Genomic DNA, 27,284 nt, shown 5'->3' on the forward strand with positions numbered 1-27,284 from the left:
ATTCCACATCCTTAGAGGATTCGCGCAAGAGGTGCTCATGGAGTCTCCCTCAGCCCTTCCCCTTGAGGCCCCCACTCCTCTCCCCAGCTCCCGAACAAAGGTTGGGGAGCCAGCCACACGTGCCCTGGAGGTGGCTGTGAACTGGCCCAACACTTCTTCCTCGCTCTGTCTTCCCTGACCAGCAAATGAAGCCCTGATGGGAGAAAAGTCATTTTCCAAAGTGTGGGCAGCCCCAGAAATTTAGCCCTTGGTAAGGGTTTGCAGACCAGCACAGCTGAAGGGATTTCTCACCTCCACATGGCCCCACTTTCCTGCCCACACAGAGAGAATCAAGAACTTGATTTTTTGAGCATTTTTTTTAATCAAGTGACTCATGTGTTACAGGTGCAAAGTTGCACCAGGCCTTCCCTTTGGCTCAGATTTGAGAGTTTTTAGTTCTGAAAGAGATGTCAGGTGCTAAGGTTTTCCTAAGACGCCTAACAGGAACGGTGCAGAGTTTTGAGAACAGAGGACCTGTTAAAGTCTGGGCTGGGGCCTGGGCGGGGCAGGGCGAGGGCTGAATGAACTCCCATTTGGGAAATTCCCTTCTCCCAGCTGAATCAGAACAGGAAAGGCCCTGTTCGCAGCAGGTGAAGGGGTGGGCCAACCTGTACAAATCGACGTCAATCATTGACCCACTTAATTTCCAATGACCAGCTCAACTGATACTGCGATAGTGCTGGCTGCTGGCAATCTGGACCGTAGGAGCCGTTGGCTTTGATCTGCCAGCTCAATTTCCATTAGCAGTGAAACCACAGACCTCTGTGGGGCCACAGGCCGGAGGGTTGTGACGTCTCCCGGAGCCTCATGGGAGCCCTCAGCTGCTTGTCCTGATGCCCAGAGAGCTCTGTGTAGCGGCCCAAGAGTCCCTTTAGCTCACTGATGCTGCCTGTGTTCTTTGCATGAGGCCAGGCACTGTGACCCAATGAGGAAGGAGCTATTCCAGCTGGCGGGAGGGACCAAGGAGACAGGTGATTTCAGCACACAGGGCCCAGAGGGGGTCTGGATGGGGGCTGGATGGGGGCACGCAGGCGACCATGGGGGCTGCAAGGGCATCAGGGAAGGCTTCCAAGAGTTGGCGAGGACAAAGCGGAAGCTGGGAGGAAAGGTGGCTCGGCAATGGCAGAAAAGAAGGTGCAGAAGGAGCCTCTGTGCCCTGAGGAGTCTGGAATTTGTCCAAGGGAGTAGGGAGCCATGGCTGGGCCTCAGGAGGGTGGACGACGCAAAAGATGAATTGGCTAGAGGGCAGAGAGGGCTGGGGAAGGGCCCACTTAGAGCAGTGAGACCAAGTTGGAATTTGACGGCCGCGGGGCATTTGGGTCAAGCAAGGCCTAGCCCGGGCACATGTGCTGTTCAGGAGAGATTCTGCCGGGAGTCCAGGCCTGGGATAGGACCAACCCCCGAGGGCCACTAATGGCAGGGCTCCACGGCATTGTCTGGGCTCCTCCTCCAAGGTGAAAACTCAGTGGAATGGTGGGGGAGGACACACGAGGAAGAGAGCTCAGGAGACAGATGTAAGTGCACCCCTTCCTCATCGCCTAAGATTTAACTAACTCGTTGGAGTTGGGCTATTTTGGGGTCTGAAATCTGAGGTAAGAATATTCCTTGGACTCCAGACATGCCTCGGGTTAAGAGTTGGACCAGGCAGCCATGGGCTGTGGGCAGGGCTCAAAAGCAGGTGGCCATGACAGATGAACCTGGGTGGCATAAAACCTCTGTCAAGCAGCAGGATGTCTTGGCCTGAGTGTTGAAGACTGTTTTATTTTGTTGTTGTTGTTGTTTTTTGTTTTTCCTCATGAAGATTCTGTGGTAAAGAGAGGAAATCACTACATTCTAGAAAATTCTCAGGCCTTTCTTGCAAAAAAAATGTTTACTGTGAATCTCATGTAAGCAATTATTTTTAAATTAAATGAATACTTACTGTGTCCTGGCACTTTTGCATATTTTCACAAGTGAGTTCATTTAAATTCCCCATCCCTGAGAAGTGGGGACCGTTATGTCCATTTTCACTGATGGGGAAATTGAGGCCTAGAGAGAATAAACCAAAGGTGCAAGGCTGCATGACTGAGAAGTGGAAGACTTGGGCATTGTCAAGCATGACAGGGAAGTTCAGCCATGGCTGAGTCAGTCTCTAGGGATTCCTGTCATGGAGGTGCCGGTGGAGAAACATCCGGCTCTGCAGGGGTGCCGAGTTGCGTGAGCAGGCACAAGGGTGTCTGGGAGAAGCGAGGCACCCTCTGTGTGCAGAATTCTGCTTTCTGGACCTAATGGTGGCCCCTCCCTTCACTGGGCAGTTTAACAGGAAGGCTCCAGCTGCCGGCTTGGGTTACATGCTCTGAATTTCTGTACATCTTCCTATTGACTGAACAATGCTGCTCACTTAGATGAATCCAATTATCAAGGCTTTTCAATGGAGGGATGCAGTGCTGCCTGTCTGTGCAGCCTGAAGAGGAGAGAGGGCGTGACCTGGCCCACCCTCTGCCTGTCTCCATGGAGGGCCCGTGACAGGGGAAAGGAGGACCATGGAGGCTGGAGGGGCATTGCCTCCTGCTGTCCAGGTCTGCTCTGAAGGGTTCCCGTGGCCATGGGGCTAGGCAGCAGCCACAGCAGGACTCAAGGTGAGGGCTGACCTGGGGGAAGTCAGATGCAGTGGGCAGGGTGGTGTTTACCCCTCAGCTGGCAGAAACCAAAGTGCTAGCACACAGCTCCAGAAAGCTGACCCAGGGCACCCCCCTGGGATGCCACAGTTGCTTTGTCCTGGGGTGGAAAGAAAGAGACAGAACCCCTTCTGACTGTATAGCAAGCCCTGGGGGAGAAGCAAGGGCACTCTGCCTCTTTTCTGGGCTGGCCACTATGCTGGGCACCCTGTAGGCCACTCTCCAGGATGAACGAGGTGACCTACATTTCACAGAGAACACTGAGGCTCGCAAGCAGAACTTACTGTGCACGATCTCAGGATGGAGGTGGGGGACCACTTACTGATGACTCAATCCAAGGAGTGTTGGGACCTCACAGAAGGGAGAGGGTTTGGGTGGGTGGGGTCTGTTTTAGAAGATGTATAAAAATGTGACTGGAAGCAAATTTTCATCATCTCAGAGGGATTCTGTTCTTTATAAAAGCAGTGCCCCTGCTTTCTAACTTTGAGTACATGGAGTATTTCCAAAATATCCCAGTTTGAAGTTTAATCTACCACCATCAAGATTTTGAGTCAAAGTGACATTTATTCTGGAGGGAAAGGAAACAAGCAGATGCCCCAGTGAGAAAGAAGACAGGTCCTGGCTTGCCACACAAGGGATGCAAATTCAGTGTTGTGAGAATTAGCCCCCAGTTGCCACCCAAATGCTGGGGGTGGGTACAGGGGACCAAGCCAGGTGTCCCTTCCCTGAGGGCAAGAGGTGACAAGATAAATGAACGAGAGAGGGCTAGCCTGCACTACCCCTCTAGGCTGCCCAGGCCTTTCCTGAGTGACCTGTTCACTCCAGGTCTTGTATTTCGGTCTCTCAAGGTGTGATTCAAAGACATAATCTTAGGAAGACAGAAATTCCACTTAAACTTAAAAATTCATAATTTCATTTCAATAATATAAAAATGATTCTTTAAGGAGAAATTTGGATGCATCTCAATTGCAATGATCATAACATAAGACTCATTTTACCGGGTCTCAAATTGGGGTCCAAGATAAGTTCTCCAGAACGTATGAATCATTTTCTCTTTAAATGGAGTCCTTGCATGATTGGAGTTTGAGAAACATGGCCCTCGGGTCAAATGATACTCCAAAGCCCCAGAGATCAGAAACAGTGAACCAATGTCAAGGGAAACCCCTGATCACCCTACTCAGGGCCCAGAGATGATAGAAATGGAAGAAAATCCATTAGCCTGCCTGGCCCTTCTTCCCAGGCTTCCCTGCAAAGCCTGGCTTCAAAATTGATGAAACATGGCTGAAGTAGCAGGGCTGCAAGCAGGGGGACCCAGAAGGGTCCCCAGAAACCCAGTCATACACCAAATAGGAGTTCTTTCCTAACCAATTCCCTGATTCTCTCTAGGGGCAGCTCCTGGAATGTGACTGAGTTTCCAAAGGTCACACACTGTGCTTTAAAAGTGACTAAGTAAGATTGGGGTCCCAGTGCACGCTGGGGATCTTCAGCCTTCTCCGTCACAGCAGAGCTCTGGCTGGCCTAATTGCTGGGTGTGCCATCACTGGTAATAGAAATACAGTTCTTGATACAGCCAAGGTTCGCTACGGTCTTGCTGTATGGTGTCACCTATCTGATCTGCACTGCAGTTGTGTAAGGTTGTCACCACCCTTTTATCCATATGCATGGCCTGGAAAGGTCAAGAGACTTGCCTGAGATCCCATAGGCAAGAGCTGTCTGCCCAGCTACTTCTCCTGGTTTGTAGTGCCACAGAGGGGACTTGCTGAATGCAGTGGGGGAGGACAGTTCCTGCTCAGCACAGGGAGGTCATTCACGGAGAGCATCCAGCACAGTACACAGCATCCTGGGCTGGCAGGTTAGGGCATGGCCAGCCTGTCTGCCTTTCCCCTGTCTTCCTTCCAAGTGATTTCAACAAACTGCTAGGTACAAACAAAACACAGCTAACAGCCTCTCAGAGAACATTAACTTCAGGAAGTCCAGGCACAGGATTCCTAGAGGAAGCCTGTCCTAGGGCAGGGCTGGGGGAGGAGGCTGCAGCCACCACCCTCTGCACTGAGGAATTCGGCTCTCTGGGGAGCTTCCGATGCAAACATCTGGGCCGACCTGGGGCAGACCTGCTGGGCTTGGAGAACCGGTGGGGGTGGCGTCAGGGGGTCATTTGTCTTTCCTCTCAGGAGGCGATGAACTCAGGGGCCTCCTGAGCAATGGGACTGGGGACAGGGAGGGATGTCCCACTCCCCTTCTGCTTTCTCTCATGGAGCTTCTAAGGAAATTCCATTGCATTGTATTTACAAGGCATCCCCAAATGTCAGTTTCCTTGAACACAATGTATTTAATAAAAAGCCATTAAGCCTTGTAAAGCTGTCAGAAATCTAAATGACACTTGTAATAAAATCTTGTCGGGTGACCTGTTCCGGTTAATCAGGCCCAGTGACATCATCACCCGCGGATCTGTCTGATACCCAGGGCGCGAGGTATATTTAGACAGCTTTATGATCCACGCGGATTTGAGTTATTAAAATTGTACAGTTTTGCAAGGAATTTGGGATTTAATAAAGCAGCAGAGAAACTACAAAAGGAGCAATAACCTTCGAGAAAAGCCAATCCCCCCGCATGCTGGGGGCGTGTGCTCAGGCTGGTGGCCTGGCCAGGGCTGATGCCAGGTGCTCACATGGGCAATTTTATGTATCTATAATGTGTATATCTGGCATCTGCGTGGCCAGCAAATAAATTACATCTTTCCCAATGACTTCAAGGTGGTGAATTGTGCTTAAAAGTAGATTTATGGATTTATTCAGATTACAAGAAGATATTACCACCAATGCCAATTCACTCTAATAAGCCATTTTGAGCAAATACAACTGCTGATTGTAAATATCTTTGGCTCTGCCTACCACCTGGATGGTTTCCGGGCCTCCAGGCCCTTTAAGGCATAATTCCATTTATCTTGAACTACACAAAGCCTGGCTGCATGTAAGAATCAGGATGAGACAGATGGACAGACACAGACAGGGGATACCCCTTTGCTTGATACTCTATAAATTTAGACGAAAGGGGCAGATATCAAGAAAGTGTGTTGGGCACGAGGTAAATAAATTACACCTGGACTCCTGGCATAGACTGGCACAGTGCTCCTGATATCTTCGTCAAATTATTCCATTTGTTTCTAAAGATATTTTAATCCCACATGACCTCAAACTTCCCGTGAACCAGGGCCTGGACCCAAGGCCGCCCACGGCCTTTGCAATAAATCCGTTGTCTCCCTTCTCAGCCCTCAACCCAGGCCCATAGATCACCCCTCCCTGCATCTTGCTTCAATTACTCAATTAAGTCCAGTAAAGTTCTTGTAGGTTTTGCAGATGTTGCTTTATTATCAAGGCCTCCGACGAACAGGAGAGTTCAGGAGCCGAGGTTAGAGGGAGGTTGCTGGGGGAGGGGCCGGGATGGGGCACGGGGATATTCCCAGCCACTGCGGAGGCTGAAGCCAGGAGAGGGGCAGGGGCACTGTTCCCAGCACAGCTCAACCCCTTCCCTTCTCGTGTGGGGAATTCGTGATGTTATCTCACTGAGAAACTGCTCGGCAGAAGTAGGTATTCCACCTTCCGATGAGATAATGCTGTGATTAACAGACGCTTAATTGGGCCATTTATCAAGAGCAGGACCTGCCCTCAAGTCAGTGGGCTAAGTAAATTATTACCCACCCTGCAGGTGTTGGACTGGCAGACCTATTACTCTTCTCGAAATGGTCTTCAGAAGAGTTTATATGGAAAGATGATTTATTTCCACGAGGAATTCTATTGTGCTCATATTTATCCGAGCATGGCAGGGCTCTGCCCAGCCTCTCTTCCTTCACGCACCAAGAGGATTGTTGGAAATTAGAATCATGAATTCTGAGAAGGTCATAATCAGACAATGTTGAGACACCAACCAGCACAACCTGGCCATTGTACAGGTGACAAAACTGAGGCGTCACAGGCAAGTCCAATTACACAGTGGGTCAGCAAATGGGCAAAGGTATATCCCCCCTCCCCACTCCATTTTTCTTCACTTAGGTATTGTTTCTCCCGCTGATGTAATTCCTAAACGTGGATGACATAGAATTCCTAAAAAGCAAGAATTAAATTCTGAATTAGATCTATTTTTATAGACTTTAAAGCAGGGTTTCCCAACTCTGGCATTACTGACAATTGGAACTTGATCACTGGTTGTCGTGGGGTCTGTCTTGTGCATTTTAGGGTGTTGAGCCGCATGTCTGGCCAGAAGCACTCTCCCCACACTTAGGACAAACAAAACGGTCTCCTGGAAGGCAAAATGGTCCTCAGCTGAAAACCACTGCTTTAGGGCACTCATGTCATCAGCATGAGAGTAATGACATGAAGAATAGCAGCAAGCAGTTACCAAGTGCTAGGAAGGAATTTGTGCTTTAGATACATTCTCTCAGGGTCCTCACCATAGCTCTGTTCTGGGGGTATCATCCATTTAGAAGATGAGGAAATCTGGACTTAGAGAAGTAAAGGTTTGCCCCATTTCATACAGATGCAGTCGAAAACCGGGACCCTCACTGTTGAACAAGGCTGTTGAATTAAAATTTTTAATGAAGTGATGAAACCGGACCATTTCATTTCCCCAGTAATGAACTCATCTTTATGAATGTTAAGATAAGAATTCATGTTGTTCCCACATTAAAAGGAAAATGCACCATAGCTAGTTTATGGGATGTGCTGGTTTTTCTGAAGCTGAGACTGGTCTCTTCCTCAAGGAAGCACAAAACCCCACCAGATTTAGGCATTCATTTGGGCTTGTAAGCACACAACAGAATTAAGAACATCTAGACGATGAGATTTTGAAAAACCAGCCTCTACCTCAGAGCAAAGCCTGTCCAAGGAAGGGACATGACCTTTGTCCTTGGAAAAACCCACAGAGCACTCCTAGGTACATTCCCACCCTGCTAAGTTGTTTATCTACAGGAGAGATCTGCTGCGCCAGGTGTCCCTGACTCAGTCAGGCTAGGTGGGGATCCATAGCAGCCCCCTAGCAGCCACCAATCAGCATGAGACAGGGAAATACCTGGGATGCCAGATGACCCTCCCAGCAGTTTATGGTGGTTGATAACAAGTTGGGAAACCATGTAGTTCAGCATGTACACCCCTCTTGGCTTAAACCAATCAGTTCAAATGAATACCCCTTTTGTACTGACCAATCACCCCTACCCAACTTGTTCCCACCAGTGAATGTGCTAATCATGTTTTAGAGTTGTTATTTGATTTTCCCGCGGTGTGTGATGATTTGCTATGATGTATGTGAAGTCCCTGCCTTCTCCAAAGAATGTATAAAACTGCTGCAAACTCTGGGCTCGGGGCCTCTCAGCATCACCAGTTGCTGTGTGTGTGCGCGGAGGACCGAGCTAGCTCGCAATAAACACCTCTTTGCTGCTTACATCGATCTTGGTCTCTGGTGGTCTTTGGGGGTCCCGAATTCGAGCATAACATATGGGGGCTCGTCCGGGATCCCCATAATAAGCCTACCCAGACACCCCGATCGAGCGGTGATGAAAACCCGGCCGGTAAGTAAAGGCATTGCCGATGTGTAAGTTTCTGTACTCTGGATGCATGCAGTAATGGTTTTGTGTGGTGAGGTCGGCAAAAGGTCCAGGTGGACGCACCAAAGGGCAGCCGACGGGGTTTGTGGGAGACGTCCCCAGCCCCTTTCTGGGTTCTGAGTGGATTGCCTGTAGTAAAGTATTTTGTGAAGTATTTGGTAAAGTATTTTGTAGCTGACGGATCCGCGGTCCTCCTGAGCCTTTAGTTTCTGGGTAGCAATCCACGACGCGCTGCGAATTCTGTGGCCGCGCTGCAAATTTTGTGTTATGTGTGTTTGTTTCTATTGTCCTGTCTGTCTCCACCCCAACACCCTGGCAAGAGAACTAATCTCCCAGTCTGGGGTCTTCAGACCCAATCTGAGGGGGATGCTCCCCCAATCTGTTTGTCTGAAGGGAAGGCCCCAGTTGGCTTGGGGCCAGCACCCACTCTTGTTTTTTTGACAATCTGAAGAGGGAATCTATGTCTTTGTGTGTCTTTCGTCTGTGTCTGTGTTAAGTGTGATGGCGTTGTTTTACTTTGGAGCAATGCAGAGTCCCAAATTCCAATCTGCCTTAGATGTGTGGAGGTAACTTTAGCTAAATTTTAGCCTAAATTGTCCTTAGTATGCTTCTCCTATAAGGGACCAAAAGTCAATAGAACCGCCAGCTTTTCTGTTCTCACCTTTTACAACCCTTTTAGCTGTGTTTTAAAGAACTTTGATAAACTTTACTCCCCTTTGTTAAGCGAGATTAGGGAAGCAGTGTTTTCTTTTCTTCCCGTAGTTGGCTTGAGTGCACCCACTGCAGAGGGAAATGCCTGCTGGGGATATAAGAACTTTGATATCTCGCTTTAACTTTTCTCAAAACCCTGTCCTCATTATTAAATTGGCATTAATTGGCTTTGGGGATGGGAACCGAACTTTCAGTCATAAATTTTGGCACCCCAGAGGGAACTTTAGAGGAGTCCCCACTCTGCCTTCTTGGGGAAGCCTAGCACTGGAGACAACTGCAAGCAGAGGATTAACTTTTTGGGAGCTGACTACTGAAAAGTTAGGAGATATGGAGAGTGCCTGGTGCCTGGGGTCAGACCAAACCAGAGGAACTAATCCTGTAAGTAAAAGGGGGGACTGAGAGACTCCCAGCAGCTGCCGAAGCGATTTTGCTTTGGGGAACTCCCTCTTCCTTACCTGCACTTTAAGGATTACTCCACCTCTGTCTACTTAAAAAAGGGACAATTAATGCAGTAATGTGTTCATATTATAGATTGTTTCTTGGGGATGATCTTGGCTGAATGTATATCTAAAAGATGATTTTTTATTGTAACAATCTGGTGTCTGAATGGGTTTTTAAAGCATTGCACAATCTTGCAGTTGAAAATTGGGTTTAGGCAATTGTTTAGTTTGAGATTTCAGATAGTTCATGCTAGAAAACTTAAATACTTAGGATAAAAAATTAAAGAACTATACTTCCAAGTTGGCAAGTAACTCTCAATCATTTAGTTTTACTTTTTCATCAATTTTTGAACTGGGTAGCCTGAAAAGATTTCACTAGGTGTACCAGTACATTAACTTGGGCAAGGATAATAAATTATGATATGATATCTGTTCCCCTCAGTGTGTAAGATTCAGGAAAAAAAAAATGTTGGATCGGGACGTTGGTCTGGCTTATTGAAATGACATTGAATAGCAACAGTCTTGGAAATTTTCAAAGCTTAATTTTGGATATACATGGTAGTGTGTGGTTCTCTTTTGAAAATTTTTTTTAGGTGATTTAATGTAACTTAGTACTACTTTAGGAACTTCAGAACAAAGAAAGTAGCTTAATGATCCTGAAGGAACTTCTTATGATGGTGGCTTTTATATTATCAAGAAAGATCCTATTTTCAGTTTTGTGTGAGCAAGTTTTTCTAGTGTAAAAAGATGTAAAGGTATGAAATTTTGAGAATTGTATCTTAAACTTGTATCATAAGTTTCAACATCCAAACCTAAAAATTGTGACTTATGGTTAAAATGCCTTAGGCATGAGGTTTCTGCTCAGAATTCCAGTTTTCCCAGTTCCTTCCAGATCTCAGCCAGGACTTAAGTTGATATGCAAACAGAAGAAGCCTGGAGCTCAGTAGGAGACAGATCTGAGGCCCAAGGGGGGAAAAAAAAGAGTAAAAGTGTCTTTTTACCTGAACTCAAACTAGACCAAACCAAAAAGTAAATTGTATGGTATTTACTAATTACTGGCCCGTCATCTTTTTTAGGACTCTTGCTTTTTCTTAGATTCTGTATTTTTTTGAGCTCATGATTTTGATCCTACAGACAAGTTAATGTTTTCTGATCAGTTCTGTTTTTGATCAACTGTGGAGTTTTTAAACATTGCAATGGAAATTTCACCTGAAAAAACAGCTCTACAAGGCCTTGTGTATGTGTGCACACTTGTGTTATGTGTTGTATGTTGGTATGTCTGTATGTGTGTATGTCCATATATCATGCAGTTATATGACAATTGGCAGATATATGAGGAGCGCTCATAAAAAATTTAAAAAAATGGATCCAAATATCTTTGATTCACGTGATTCAAATGGTTCAATTTAAATTGGGTAAACAGATAAAAGTAAAGACGTCTTTAAAATTAAGCTTATAAGTTTTTCTAGGTGTTCAAAAAGACCCTAATAAAATGTTAATGTCTATGAAATAATCTGCCTAAATTCAAAAATTTACAAGTATTGTTTCAAAATGTGAACAGAAGGAGGTTAACAGATGGAAAAGAGAAACTAGAAGGTTCTAGGTATGGATTTAATAGAGGTAAAATGTGTTTCTGGATAAGAGAGTCTATGTGATTAAGTAATTAAGAGGGTTTAAGTAAGTGATAAAGAAGGTTTGTGTAAATTGGTTATATATGTAAGTTTTTGAGCAAGTAATCTTAAAGAAATTAAAAATTATACAACTATGGTTAAACAACAACTGTTATTTTTCAATATTGTAATGTTATTTGTTTAAAAGCTAAACTTGGTTAATATAAAATCATCAAAGTAATTGTGGTGCCATTAATGTGTTCATATCTTCCAGGTATACAAGTCTGTAAGGTAGAAGCTTCAAAAGAGCATTATATCAAGCTGGTGTTCTAAAGTTGTATGGTAATCTTAGGCTTAAAAAACAACATGTTGGAGATTTATTTATATCATTTGTGTTCTATAACTGGACTTGTTATCAATAAGATATGTAAAGTTCTATGTTACTTTTTATACTGAGAAACAATTTAAATATATTTTTAAGTTAATGAGAGCCAAATCTGTGTGAAGGTTTTATTGTAAAACACAAAAATACTTTGCTACTTTTCTACAAAAGGTTAAAAGCTTTCAGCCTTTCTTTAATTCATGTTTTAGGTGTAATATTATATTGTGTTAACTAATATTCATGTGAACTTGAGCAACAATTTATGTAGGCTTTGTAAAATGATGTTTAAAAAAGCAAAGATCAGTTTCAGAACTACAGTACTTAAGATTTATGAAGAACCCCGCCTTACCTGAGATAAGGCTCTGTGTCCCATCTCACTACATGTGAAAGTGACTATGAAAGAAGTAGGCCAGATTTCAGTACATTTAAAGTTGTGTCCAAAAGTCAGTTTTTGTCAAGATTACTAGGATCTCAAACAGGGGATTATAATGTATAACTCCACCAAAATTCTAGGTAGCTATTACATGAACTAAATGTGTTTTTAACACACAACCTGAGTTAATTTAAGATAAGGAGTTATCACCTACAGGATAGAGAGATAGACATTAAAGCCCAGTACTCTTAATATAAGGCTGTTAAAACTTATTTTCTGGATGTTTAAGATTAAGTTTTAAAATTAAAGTTAAATTAAAAGGGCCAAGAAAACCAATATTTGGCCCTTGCCCTCTGAGTCAGTCTGAATCCAGGGAACAGGGGACATCTCCAAAGAGCTTTGCAACTCTGGGCCACATAACCTCCCGATCAGAGAGATTAATGAGACCGCTGGAGGACAGAAAGCCAATCAGTGCATTTGCTATGAAGAGGAGGGTCATCAGAGAAGGGAGACATCCCTGATGCTTCCAAGGGAAGCCACATGGTCAAGCAAGGCCTGGACCCATCCTAGCGCAAATGGCACTAGCAGAACTGAGAAGCTGCTGTAAGTTCCCCCAGGACTCCCAGGGAAACTCAGCTGACTGTTAACAATAGATAGAAACAAAAGTCAGTTTGACTTGCTTCATCTTAAACACTTAGCAAAGACAGTCAAAGCCAAAACACAGCTATTCCTGGGCATTTTAAATAATAATAATGATAATAATAGTTAAATGTAACTTCCAAAAATAAGCAAAATGGAGGCTGCAAAAGAGATTCTCAGACAAAAATGCCTGATAACTATTAAAAGGAACTGCCAGAGTAGTTTTTAGTTTGAGGCCTACAGATATTCCTAACCTACACAGGTAGGCTTAGTGTTTGTTAGTATGGTTATCCAGCCCTAAGTAACAGAATTAAAGATTTCTCTATTAGACACAGGTCATACTAGTAAAAGGATTTTGCAAGATCAGATGACATTAAATTATTAAACTGTATCTTAAGGGGAAGGACATCTGTAACCCTAAAAATTAAATGTTATGTTTACAGTCCTGGTAACTGGGGATGTTAAAGCCTGGTGAGGGAACTTATGTACAGTGACATGTTCCAGCTGCTGCAACACTTATTCAGTACTCATGGTTTTTGTTTCTCTCATAGAAGCACCCATCCCCAGATGACAACCTGTTTTTCCCCAACCAGACCTCAAATGGAACTGACTTCTAAAAGGGAACTCATGTCCCCCATGTCGTTGTCCCCCATGTCGTCATCCCCCATGTCGTCCATTGACCCCCATGTCATGGAGCCCCCTCATGTTCGACACCCCTTTTCAGCTCTGAAGCAGCCAGAACGAGCCATCGCCCCTTCTCACCCCTTCTCCTTACAGCAATAAAGTTTCTAAAATTAGGGGAAATAAAGCCAGAAATGGATAGGCAGTGTAGATAGGTAAATCGAGTCAGGTTGGATCTTAGAAGGCCAATTTTAAGTGAGTTTGGGAAGTTAAAGACTGTCCCCTGAGGATTACTCTTTACCAAGATGTAGAGCCTGCCCAAATAGGCCCCCAACTGAGGAGACCATGATTGGTTCCCAAGTTTCCAGACAAAGGGGGGAATGAAAAACCAGCCTCTACCTCAGAGCAAAGCCTGTCCAAGGAAGGGACATGACCTTTGTCCTTGGAAAAACCCACAGAGCACTCCTAGGCACATTCCCACCCTGCTAAGTTGTTTATCTACAAATAACAGGAGAGATCTGCTGCACCAGGTGTCCCTGACTCAGTCAGGCTAGGTGGGGATCCATAGCAGCCCCCTAGCAGCCACCAATCAGCATGAGACAGGGAAATACCTGGGATGCCAGATGACCTGTCCCAGTGGTTTATGGTGGTTGATAACAAGTTGGGAAACCATGTAGTTCAGCACGTACACCCCTCTTGGCTTAAACCAATCAGTTCAAATGAATACCCCTTTTGTACTGACCAATCACCCCTACCCAACTTGTTCCCGCCAGTGAATGTGCTAATCATGCTTTAGAGTTGTTATTTGATTTTCCTGAGGTGTGTGATGATTTGCTATGATGTATGTGAAGTCCCTGACCTCTCCAAAGAATGTATAAAACTGCTGCAAACCCTGGGCTCGGGGCCTCTCAGTGTCACCATTTGCTGTGTGTGTGCGCGGAGGACCGAGCTAGCTCGCAATAAACACCTCTTTGCTGCTTACATCGATCTTGGTCTCTGGTGGTCTTTGGGGGTCCTGAATTCGAGCATAACAATTTCAGTGGGCAAATACCTCTTCCACTATGTCTCAAATTTCCAGTGATCCCTGATCATCCATGGTCTTCCATAGTCTGAAGCAGATTGCTTCCCTATACCTGGAAGCCTATCCCTAGGAAATTCCCAGGTGAGAAATGACTGAAGCCAGGGCTCTATAGGTAAAGTGTTTGGGTTTCAGCCCAGGAAATAAACTCAACGTAAAATGGTCCTGTGAGGTGTGATTCAACTATACAGGGATTTGTGGCTAGTGTCCTCAGTATGTGCAGGCCACTGTGGCCATGAGGTTTGGGGGTGAAATAAAAGAATGTCTTATCTCATGAGCATAAATAAATCCCAATTCCCCATCCCTGCACAGTTGAGTATCATAATTGCCTCGTATATCCTTAATCTGATTGTACTATCTCTATTTGCCCTTAGTCCTGATTTCTTCTCTTAGCTATTTTATTCTGCTGTGAACTCATGTGTATGTGCATGCACGTGTGTACAGTCATGTGTGGGGGACATGCTGTAAGAAACATGTTGCTAGGCCATTCTGTCATTGTGTGAACACCATAGAATGCGCTTACACAAATCTAGAGGGGACCAGTGGCCTCTTGATTTAATCAGGAGACTCGGTAAATCCAAGATGGATGAGGCCTCCAGGGTAGCATGCACACTGATTCACTGTGGATTTTTAATAAGTAGGGGCTACTCTAAAATAACCATAAACAGCAGTGTCAGAGCCGTTGCAAGCCATGTCTATGACCTGGGAAGAAGGAGAGAGGGAGGAAGAGGAAAGAGAGTCAGCAAGGCCTGTCCAGCTGTGCACTCTTCTCTTCCCACGTTTTCTTCATCAAATCGAGAAGGAGGGCCACACGTGAGTGCACTGTGGTCACATGTGGAGGGTACCCAACAACCTCCCAAAGAAGTCATTTAACCACAGGGAAGATGAGGGCTTGTTCAAGGTCATTTGGTCAGCAAGTGGCCACGTTTGGATTTGAACCTGGAGCCGTCCCCTACAGGCAGCAGCATTTGTTCAGTGTGTTCTGCGCTCCATGAAGCTCACCGTGGGTATGGAGGGAAAGACAGTTGATGGGGTTACATAGGAGGCCACTGCCTTCTCCCCCCAGCACCGGGGGCTCCTGTGGGGACCCTTCTTGTGGGGACCCTCCTTGTGGCAGTCCACACAGGGAGCAGAAGCTTGCTCTTTCCTTTTCTGTCATTGAAGCCCTATCACTCACTGATGTGTGCAGAGCAGGCCCGCTCCTGGGCCTCTGGATGGACAATCTCAGACTGCCCCCTTGCAGGCTGTGGGGCTGTGAATTGATCCTGCCTCCAATGTGAGGGGCATGGAAGGACTTGCTAAGCTGCTCTGATACTGGTGCTACTCATTCTGTCCCCAGGCCTGGTCTGAGGTCACCAGCTCATTACACACCTCCCCACCCACAGGGAGAAGAGAGAAAGACAACCACCGCAGAACCCCTTCTGCCCTCTCCTCTGGTCTCCCTGTATATGACATTGGCTTTAGTGGGAAGGAAGACCACGCTGGTCACTCAACTGTCTGGTAGTTGGGGGCTCAGGGGGTAGGATGGTTCCCAAGGAAGGTGAATGTCCAAAACAGTCCCCCTGGAGAGAAGAAAGGGCACTTTATTTTAAGGGAACATTTGCTGGCTTTGCCTATTGCTTAAACCCCACTTGAATACCGACCTGAGTTTATTGAGTGTGGAGGTGGAACTGAGGCCACTTGAGTTTGGGGGCTCTCATCTATCTGTGTGGGCAGAAAGCAGCCCCAGTCTGTCCTCGTGGGTTATGTGCCATGTGCCCTGGGCTTCAGGCAGTGCCAGTGACCAGACCCACAACAGGGCTGGCAATCCCTACCCACCCATCCGCCAACCTCTGTGGAGCACCTACTGTGTGCCAAGCAGAGAGAGGTGGGACCAGTGGCCAGCTGCTGCCTTCCTGACCTGGAAGGACGAGTAGTGTCCGAGGTAAGTGCAAATCAGATGTTCCCACAAACAAATAGTGGAGGAGGGACGGGGGAGGCCCTGAAGGAGAAGTGAAGGGTGCAGTGGGAGGGGTGGGAGCAGCTGTGTGCACTGGGCCACACGGCGGCTTCTCTGCGGAAGGATTTTTCTGAACAACTTGAGTTGGAAACTGATAAAGTAAAGGAAGAAGAGCATGTTGAAGGAAGAGGGGAAACATTTGTTTGATCTGAGGGTCCAGAAGGAGGGCTGTGGTGGAGGCTGAGGCCCCGAGGGCGAAGCACTCAGAACATTCCAGAATTTGCCAAGATGGCAAAGGCTAGTGTTACACAAAACTGGGGGGCAACCTCTCTTCCGCTCTTTCCTCTGCGGCTGTCTCCCGCCACCCCTTCTCTACCTACCCCAGTTTCAAGAAATAATATTGGGATGTTGGCTTAAATAATAATAATAATAATAAATCCAGCAGGGGACCAGCAGGACTGTTGACCTGTGCCTCAGTTGCCTTGTCTTATGATGAGCCATAGTCCCTGTGTGTGTGGAGGGGAAGGGACTCCCTGGCTCTGTAGCTGTGGGAGTGTCACACTGCCAGCAAGCATTTAATGAGAACAGTCTCCATACACCAGGGCTCTGCACAGCACCCTGCAGGTGGGTGCTCTTAGTTTATTGCCTTTCAAGGTGTGAGGAGACTGAGGCTGGAGAGGAGTCCCTTGCCCAGGCCACTCAACCAATGTTGATGACCTTGACTGCAGCCCACCTTCTTAGGCCTGGGCCGTTCCAGGCTGTCTCTCAAGGTGTTCATCTAGCACTGCTTAATGCACAGTGTGGCTACAGAACTGATTTCTCCAGCTTCCAGAGGCATTCTGAGAGGGGTCCTCGAAGCCCCCATGCCTCCTTGGTTCCATTTTACAGATGGGAAGGGCATGGGAAGGGCAGGGTGCAAAGGGAAGTGGGTAAGTGAATTACTCCCGCCCCAGAGGGAGTCGGTGGAGGCTCGTAATAGGCGCAGGCCCGGTTTCCACTCGGCTGCCTCAGCCACACTCCTAGGGCCCAGCTGATAATTGCTCATTATGTGCTTAATCTGGGCACAGCCGGGCCTGGCAGCAGAATTGCATCACATCAAAGCGAGCGCTTCAAAGGAGCAGAAAGCTGGCCTCTGGGGTAATTAGCAGAGGCCCATTCTCTCCTGCTTGGGACAGTTGGGAGGGTTTCGGGCAAGGTCCAAATGGCGCAAAGGGAAGCCCTAAGTTGTCGACTCTTTGGTGAACTCGGACAGGCAAGGCTGACGGCTCAAATCACTCAGTCGTTTGCATTCTTTTATAAATGTTAAGACATCTTTTCTTCCTGCCTGGCCCCAGATGCCCCAATCAGTTGGTTGTCCTGTGCTTCCTGGAACACCGCATACCCTCTCTCAGCTGCCACGTCCTTCTGAGAGGAACTGGAAACACACACACACACACACACACACACACACACCATGAATCAAAAATAAAACCTGAAAGAAGGTCACAGAAACTTGCTTGGGCATAGATGTGCTCTGAATCAAGGCACCATGACTCAGTTTCCCCAATTGTCCAAGCCCCAGGCGGCAGCCCTAGGTGGGAGGTTGTTGTTCATCCATCAGAGTGGAATTTCAGGGTGGCAGGCTGGGCCTGAGACCTCTGAAAAAATCAGAGGATGCGCGCAGTCCCTTGGCGTGAGTGCCATCCCCCTCGCGCAGCTGGAGGGAGAGGCAGGTGATGTTATGTCTCTAATCCCATTTGCAGTCCCCTGTCGCACAGCCAGGTATCCCACCAGCGCAGTGCGGAAGTGCAGAAAGTGCTAAGAGACGTTATAATGGAGTCTGGTACCTCTTTTTGATGGCCTGCGGGGCAGTCAGGCTAACAGGCCTGGGCGAGTGTGACATAGGAGCTGAACGGTGCTGAACAGGCCAGCGGGGCACACGTCACCTCAGGGGCTGGCTCCAGGGCTGTGTGTGCAGGCAGAAGCAAGCTCATCCCTGCTTTAACAAATGACAACTTTTGCTTGCTCAAAGTCTGGACAAGAGCAAGTCTTCCTCACGTCTCGACCATGTTTAGCAACCAGCATCTTAAATAACGGAGTTATTGGAATGGCCGAACTTATCCTGAGCGAAATGAAAAGGATGTTTTCAAATGCTGATCAAAACCCATCCAACTGGGGAGGGGAGGGGCGTCAGAGTAAGCAAGATCTCATATTAACAGAAATAAAGCCCTGTGCTTCACATTTGCTGATAATGCAGACTTTAATGGAAGATGGACCTCCTTTATAATTTCTGAGCCTGGAATTTCTTTGTGCCAGTTAATTTGCCAACAGTGAAAAACAAATGAATACACATACACTTCCAGAGGTGGAGAGAGTGGGTATCTGCCATTCTCTGTAAAGGGGTCCCGGGGACCCTGGGAACAGAGATATTGTTGCTTCTCAAATGATTTAAAGTATCTGGGAGCAGTGTGAATTCCCTTTTAGGAATCTCTGGGCCCACCTGCAGGCTTTCTGTCCTGCTGTTGGCTCTGCGCTCACAGACCTGATTCAGGAACCCCACGCTGAAAACATAAGCCTTTAAAATTGCTTCACAAAGCACCTGCAGCCTTCGCTAATCCTCAGGTGTGAATATACCATGCACCTGCTCAATATTCCCTTGGTATTTGTGTTAACTATATGGGAAATCACATTGAGCACTTCTGGGAGTGGCACGGCACCTTGGAAACAGGGTATATGAGCCCAGGGCCAAGTCTGTCACTGGCTGACCCACAGGTCAGCCCTAGTCTCCTTGTCTTTCTAATGGGTAAAAGGTTGAACATGTGACTGAGGCTGTTTGAGATTGTCTGAATTAAGGATGTTCCTTTCCTATTGTTACCAAGATCTTTGCCTCTTCTACTTATGGGCATGGAACAGTATGTCTTCAAATCTTCTTCCCCCGCTTTAGCTTGAAACACAATAAGGCAAGATTGGAGCTTGATTTCTGATCTCAGAGCAAAGTACCTGGCACACAGCAGGTACTCAATACATGCTTAGTAAGTGTCTTTATTCATTTTGTGTTGATATAAGAAAATGCTAGAGGCTGGATTATGTATAAAGAGGTTTACTTGGCTCATGAATTTGGTGGTTAGAAAGTCCAAATCATATGGCTCTAGCACCCAGAAAGGGGCCGTGGCTTCATCACAGAATGGCAAAGATTTACAAAAGGAACTGCTGTGTATAGAGGGCATGTGTTCAAAACAGGAGGCAAGAGACTGAGGAGGGGTCAGGCTTGCCCTTTTTATGGGCATCTGCTCTGGGGGACCTAATCCACCCCTCCCTGACAGCCTGCTCGCCCCTTGAGACCAGCATTTATCCGTCCTGAGGATGAGATCCTAACCACCTGCCATGAGGCCTACCTCTTAAAGGATCCACTATTTGAACAACACTACGCTGACCAAACTTCAGCACGTGAACCTTAGGGAACAAATAACCATAAGCGAGTGCCTTTCTGGCTTACCTTGGACATGGAGATGTACCTGGGTTCCCAGGTACAATCAGGACAGACTAAACATGAGCCCAGTGCAAAATGAAAATGTGGACCGCTTCTTACAAACCAAGAATTTTAACACAGCAACAGCAGAAGCTTGAGAAGAGGGCAGGATCCTGCTGAGCACAGGGCTCTGTGCCTCCCCATGGCCATAGTCTTACAAGCCCTGAGCCCAGTGGCCTCTGACCGCATGCTGCGGTATGTGGCATGACTGGGGCTGCCCCAGCAAAGTGCCACAAACGGAATAGACACCGTCCTGCTTTTCTGGAGGCTGCGAGTCTGAGATCAAATGTCAGCAGGGCTAGTTCCTTCTGAGGGCCGTGAAGGGAGTTGCTGTACCGGGTCCCTCTCCTCTGCTCCTGGACAGCCAGGCCCTGCTTGTGTCTCCACGCACTCTTCCTTTCTGTGTCCATCTGTGCCTGGATCACTTCTGCTTATAAGTCACCAGTCACACTGAATTAGTGCCCAGTCTAACAACTTCATTCCAACTTAATTACCTCTTTAAAGACTCTTTCCCAGAATAAAATTACATTTTTAAGGCACTGGGGGCTAGGACTTTAACATGTGGGTTTGAGGGAGGACACGAGACCACCCCAAACAGGTGCCATCAAACACAGGCACCTTTATTATTGTCATTCTGAATTTGTTTTCAACCACATTGCTATTTTGGTTCTTCCTTGCAGAGATGTGGAAGGAACATCTAGTTGTTTTTTTTGTTTTTTTTTTTCTGTTATAAGGATGAAGTGAAGCTCATCACCCAGGGCTCAGCCTTGACTCCTCAATCCGGCCTCCTCCAGAAATAACCATTTAGTCCACCAATTATTTCATCTTTTAGGGGTACTTTTTATTTAATTGCTGAAGAATCTAAAAATATAATTGGTGTACTTGATGTGTATGATATCTTGTTTAGAAAGTTAGGCTGGGGGAAAGAACGCAATTAAACTGTCAGAATGCAATTGCTTCTCATATTTAATTAAAAGTGGCTCACTCCCATGATTCTAGAGTTGAAAGCAAGAAAGTTACCAGGATGGCTGGTAGCTACAAAATGAAGACATGGGGACCCTATTGCTGACTACAGTTTAGGGGCTACTGAGCATAAATTATGTTGCTTTGGTAACACAATATGATGCTTAATTGCTTGAAGCACAGAATTAGCCATTTTGGGGCATAAGGGGCAATTCTGATTAAAATAAATACATGCTGACCTTGACAGCAACTCCCCCCACACCAAAGAACATATGTGGCGCGTGTGTGCGGGTGCATATGTGTGCGAGGGTGGGCACGTGTGCATGCGTGCAGTTCCCTTGGGTCTTTGCTCTTTGGGTGGCTTTTGGCCTCTTGCTAACTGTATTTGAAGCTCACTAATGAAACAGAATGAGTGCGTTCAAGGTGGGAAAGTTCCCATCCATAGTGGGGGGCTTCATAAATACCATCTATTCTGAAAATGTGGACTCACATAGTGCTGCAGGCTTTGGTGCTTCAGGCTGGGCTCCTGGGACCAGGAGAAAGACAAAATGTGGTTTTGCAAGCAGCTCATGCACAAATTGGGGAGAAACAGACAATTTTGATTACATGTAATAGACACTGGGAGTGAGGAAGGAATGGCTGTGAGGCCACTAGAGAGGGAGAGACCCCCTGGGAGGCTACACAAAGGTGCCAGGACAAGGCAGGAAATGGGAATTCAATGCAGCAAGCATTTGATTGTCTAGTCTGCTCAGGGCCTAGTCCTGAGGCCCAGGCTCTGCACAGAACTTGGGCTCTAGAAAGATCCAGCAAATGAAGGATATGAAATAAAAAAAAGATTAATAACCAACATACAAAAAAGTTCCAGAACAGTAAGACAGAGCCCAGGCTCCTGTCCAGGGAGGAGGCAGGGAGGGGGCTCTAAACATTTTCACAGTATTTTGCTCTTTATTTAAAAGACAGCGAATGCTTAGAAGGACACAAGATCACTATTCCTGGTATTTCTGCTAAAATAAAGTGTATGATCTGAATCTAGTCATGAGGAAGCATCAGAAAAAAAACAAATTGAGGGACATTCTACAAAATAGCTGGTCTATAACCTTCAAGGATGTCAAGGTCAAGAAACACAAAAAAGGCCAAAGAACTGCTCTTGATTAAAGGGAACCATGAATGTTGAATTTCTTGATTCAGATAAGTGTATCATTCACATATTTATGGTCAAGAGTTGAAATGTCTCCAATTCACTCTCAAATGGAGAGGTGGGGAGATATCAAAGACGCAGTGTCATGCACTCAGCTGTCGAATCTGAGTGGAGGGTTTAATTGGTGACTTTTCTGCAAGTTTGAAATCACAACAAAATAAAGAGCTAAAAGCATATAAACCCTTTTTAGCAATTTTTGGAAAATCAGCAAAGCATCTGGCACTCAAAACAAAATGAAACCACTCAAAATCTTGTCTCTGGTCCTTTGGAAATAAGTCAGCTCAACCAATTGCCATTTCCTCCCTATCTTCTCTCTGGCCTTTTCCCAGGCGGAAAGTACTCATTTTTCCTCTACGCACTGCTCGGCCTGTTGGAAGGGCTCCTGTGACTACGAGCACACGCCCTCTGAGATCCAACTTGCTCACACACACGCCTGGCTTGGCAATATCAGGACTGGAATCTCGAGATGCGGGTGCCTGGCAGCGTTGGCAGCAGTGGCTGGCAGCTTTTGCCACAGCAGCGCAGTGCTGGTCGTGCCCTAGATATTCCAGGTTCTGGACGCGGTTCCCCCACTGTCCTTCTGGTTGCAGAGGGTCTCCTGGTCTTTGGCTTTCTTTAAAAACTGGCTGCAACAGGGAACATTTTCAAGTCCCTGGTACTTTCTCCTTGTCTCTCTCTGAGCCATTTTAATGCAGGTTTTTCAGCACCGTTGGTACCTTGGGGGAGTCATTCTTTGGTATGGGCTGTCCTGTGAGTTGTCCTGCGTCTAACGGCATCTCTTGTTCTTCCACCAGATGCCAGGAGCGGCCCCACCTATTTGTGACAAGTAAGAATATCCCCAGACTTCGCCAAACATTCCCTAGGGGGCAAAACTATCGCCTTTGAGATCTATAACTCTAAAGGTAAACCCCAGAACTAGGACAGAACCCGTCCACCCCCTCTCCACACTGGCATGGTCGGGATTGCATCACGTGGGGAAAACTGAGTCTCAAGACCAGGGCTCAACTTCAGGCCCAGCTTCCCCAGTGGGGTGAGTGGAGTTTTTGTTAACACCTATTCCTCTCCCTCTCCAGAGATCAAATGACAGATGCTGCGCAGTGAGTCTCCATAGGGCTTGTATCTGATGGGAACATAATATACTCCCGGGCTCTCTTTCAGCATGAGAATGAGACATATAGCAAAGTCATGTTGCAAACTCCAAAAAATACTTAAATCAACTCAATTTATCATTGTCATCGTCACATTGCTTGCTGGTTCCAAAACATCTACAGATCAAAAACATTGTGGTGGGGGAGAGACTACCATGTGCTAACCATGTCCAGTTTACTTTCCTTCTGGGTGCACAGGAAGACTTGTCTTCCCTTGCAGCAAGGTGAAATCATGTGATAGTTACAGTCAAGGGAATATTGATGGAAGTGAGAACCACTTCCAGTCCTGGCCCCGGGGGCCCATGAAGCCACTAAAGAGAAGGAGCTTTGGCCCTTGATAAACATTACAGAACACGGCCTTCCCTACAGACCTTGACAGGAACAAAAAAGCTATGGAGGATTGTGGAGGTGTTTGTTACACAGTGATTCACCCATCCTGACTAATACAGGTGGAGCAGAAACCAGAACTGAGAAAAACCTTGTGGAGCAGGCAGAGCAAATCAGATTCCCTAAGAAGTCAGGAACCAATCCTCAGACGTCCCTGAGAACCAGGGGTTTCTTGCCACTGGCCTTTGTTCATTTCATTCGCACCCTGGAATTCTTTCCCTGATCATGACAGTGCTGTTTACTCTTTCTGGTCAACTCAAGGACTACATCTTCCAGCAAGCCCTCCCTGGGGCCTGGTGCTGATGGGCTCTTCCCTCCCATGGACTTCTGCTCTGGAATGACCTCATGGTTTCATTCCACAGTGTTTTTCTAGCTCTCCCCTTTATCAGAATGGGCCTTCATTGACACCTCAGCCCACAACCCCTTAAACATAACAGCACAATGAAATCAACTCCAGCGTACTCTGAGTCAGACATAGGTTTCAAGATCCAACCTTGGCCCACCCCCCACCAAAACCACCATCAGGAAGCAAATGGCAATGGCAACACTGACACCCATGTCATTTGTTGACCACGCACCCAGTGCAGGGCTCTGTCTCATACAAAGCCTTCGGTGGCCCTGGGAGCTTGGCATCTTTGTTACCTAACCCCATTTTCAGTTTGCCCAAGCCACACGGTGAAGTTCAGGCTCAACACACCACAGAAACTCTGTCCCTCAACCTGCCAAATGCCAGCTATTCCCTCCACCCTGGATAGCTCCCAGGAGTCTCATAGGACCTAGAGGAGAAGATGCAAGCGTGAGACACAACACTGCACCTGGCAAATGGTGAAGAGCAGGGGACCAAGCCATGGTGGAGCACTCAGGGCAGACCTGAGGTGGGCGCTTAATAAATGCTGGTGATCATTATGATTTGGGGATAAGACCCACCCACCCAAGAGATGTGTGTGTAGACATGGCGCAGCTTCCCCGCCACTGGCCAAAATGCCAGGTGTTTTGATGGAGATGGAGGGCGGAGACTGTGAAATGAAGAACCACTATCAGCAGGTGTGATCAGATTTGACTCAGGATGGAAAGATGTGATTTTCCAAGGTTGCTTCAGAAAATTCCCTGCTATCTTCCACTATGCTTGAATAGCTCTTCACACAGTCCTTAAAGGGAGATGAAGTCTGTGAGAACAGAAAGAGCAGCATTATGTCATGGAAACAGGTGGTTTTCCTCTTGTGCCTAACAGGTACGCTACCTGCATTAAAATGTATGTTGCCAATAGCTGCCAAGACAGGGAGATGGCAGCCTGCCTATTGATTGGTGGTTTCACTTTTCAGTGAGCAGCCTTGGACATGACCTTTGCCTTTATCCATGAATGGTCTGTGGATGTCGGTGTGAAACATGGACTTGATCCACTTTTAGAACTTGGGGCTCCATAGGGATGAGCAGAATGTCGTCCTGACTTGCTGCCTGGTTGCCTCTTATGTTCACCAGCTGTTTACTTTCCAACTAAGAATTTATGTTTTAATATTTCATATTATTTTACTTGTGGTCAACGTGCATTAATTAAAATATTATTGGGGCTCATGTGATATTTCAAAACATGTGTACAGCATGCACTGATCAAATCCAGCCTCCCGCCACCTCCTTTCCCAGACTCTGATGATCACCATTCCACATTCAGCTGGACTTTGCTAAGAAATTCTTTTGAGGCAATGCCATCCAGGGAGTTTGAACTCCTGGCTAAAGTCATATCACTTGGGATGCTTCTGACAATGGTCCCAGCTAGTAAGTAGGAGGTCCTATTGAATTCTGGCACTGCCTCTTACAGCTCTGTGATCTTGAACTTGAGCAAGTAACTTAGCCTTCCTGAGCTTCTATTTCTATCTTTAAAATGGAAAAATAATGTTGCCAATTCCACCTGGTTGTGGTGGATCCGAAAATGGTGTATTCCAGGCTTCCGGCAGAGGGGCAGAAGTGGTTATTAATGACAATTATTATTGCTGCTGATGTTGTTATCATTACTGATACTTGTTATGTGTAAAAGCACGTTGTTCTTACAGATCTGGGATTGTATGCATGGGATCCTCGAGATGAGAAGCACGGGGAGGTGCATGCGCACTGAGATGTGTGCGCGATAGGTGCCAGCACGCATGCGCACATAATCTTTGCTGGACTTTATTCTCTGGCCCCCATTGGCTACACTGGCCAGTACAGCTCGAATTTCTCTCTCTTGCCACGCATCCCACCCCGTGCACCTGCTCCCCCTTGGCCTGCGATTACCTTGGATCCACCTGGTTATCTCAGCCAAGTTTTTACCTCTCCTGAACGGCCCCTCCTCACCTCCCGAGCTAGCTCTCAGCAGCCCATGATCTTTTCATCAGACGTCACTGTCCACCTCTCCACACACCAGCATCCCCCACTCACTCCAGCTCTCTTCCTGGAACACCCTCTTTCCCCTTCCTGTCTTCGCCCACTCTGAGCACAGCCTGGAAGGTGCAGGGTGCTCCTTCCAGCCCCTCCAGCTGTCCTGGCCCTCCCTGCGCTCGATGGCCTGATGGGCCACATAGATTTGCTGGCTGTTTGCTCCTCTGTTTGGTTCCCACTCAATCTGTCTAAGGCCTTAAAGAGCCAACTTACTACTCCTAATAAAAATTGCTTACATTTATGGAGCCGCTGTTAGATGCCCACTACCTGCATTATGTCAGGTAGTGGTGTGAAAGGTGTTACTGTCGTCCTAATTTTATAAGTGATAGTCTCAGAGAGGTCAAGACCCTTGGCCAAGGTCACAGAACTAGTAAGTGGTAGAGCAGGGATTTTAACAGGGTATGTCTGACTCCAACCCCCTCACTCTTAACCCCAGGAAAACCCCTGGGGTCAGGCAGGTGGGCTTTATTTCTCCTTATTTCCTGTGCACAAACCAGCCATGTGGGGAAGGAGGGCAAGAGAGCAATTGATGCAACCTCAGAGGTGCCTCCTCCTGGAAGCCCTCCCTGAACTCTGCCTCCTCCTGTTACTTAAGTCATTCCCTCCTTCCTACACAATTGTACTTATTTGTTTACTTGACTGTCTCCACTCCTGCAGGGGATTACAGGACATGTGGCCTGAGTAGGAGCTTGAGGAAGACTCATGAATGAATTTACTGGGAACAGGGTCAAAAGTAACCCAGGAACAAGGTGTAGCTCCTCCCCCATCCCCTCAGGCTGGTTTGAGCTGCCATTTAGCTGCAGTTTCCAAACCTTCAGCACAAAAAATGTCAGCGTGGAATTTGCTCTTGGGAATTCCCCCAGGGTTGGTCCCAGAGGCATGTCACTCAGCAGCCTGCCTCCCCTTCCAACTCTGCTGCCCAGAGCTGGCGGCAGCTCTCCCCACTGGGCAAGGGTGGCTGTGCATGGGCAGGTGGCCCTTTCTCCTGGGCTGGGAACCAAACCAGGAACTATCCAGGGATTATGAGCGCATAAGGTGGGTGACAGCCATAGCTGTGGGCCGCAGGGAATGGAGGGAGCTCTCTGTGCCCTGGTCAGGCTACCCAGCCTCTGGGGGTCCCTAGGGAGAAGGTGGTAGACTGTCAGCAGCCAGACCTAGGAGCCAGGTGCTATTCTTGCTTTGTTTACACTGACTGACTTCATCCTCACGACAATAGGAAGATAATGTCATTGTAGGCATTTTTGCAGATGAGGCAACTGAGAAGGAAAATAGTAAGGATATGTCTGAGGTCCATAGGCCCCAAGGGCAGAGCAGAGTCCAAGATTAGCTGGATCTGATGAAAAGCCCTGGCCACTTGGCCTCAGTGAAGAAACAGACTGGGACTGAAAGGGACAGATGGTATCTGCCACCCCACCTGACTTCATCACTACAAAGGCACACTGTGGCAGCAAAATGGCAGCCCCCCCCCCCCCATCTGGATGGGCTTGGGTCTGAATCCCTTCCTGAGCTAAGACCACGCAGGGGCCACTTCGTTGCACCCACTATGTGCCCCAGAGGAAGCAGGGCACAGAAAGTGAAACCAG

Source organism: Marmota monax, unplaced genomic scaffold, assembly GCF_021218885.2.
Source record: "Marmota monax isolate L192 unplaced genomic scaffold, Marmota_monax_Labrador192_F-V1.1 WCK01_AAM20220418_F8-fsc00004, whole genome shotgun sequence".
Taxonomy (NCBI): Eukaryota; Metazoa; Chordata; class Mammalia; order Rodentia; family Sciuridae; genus Marmota; species Marmota monax.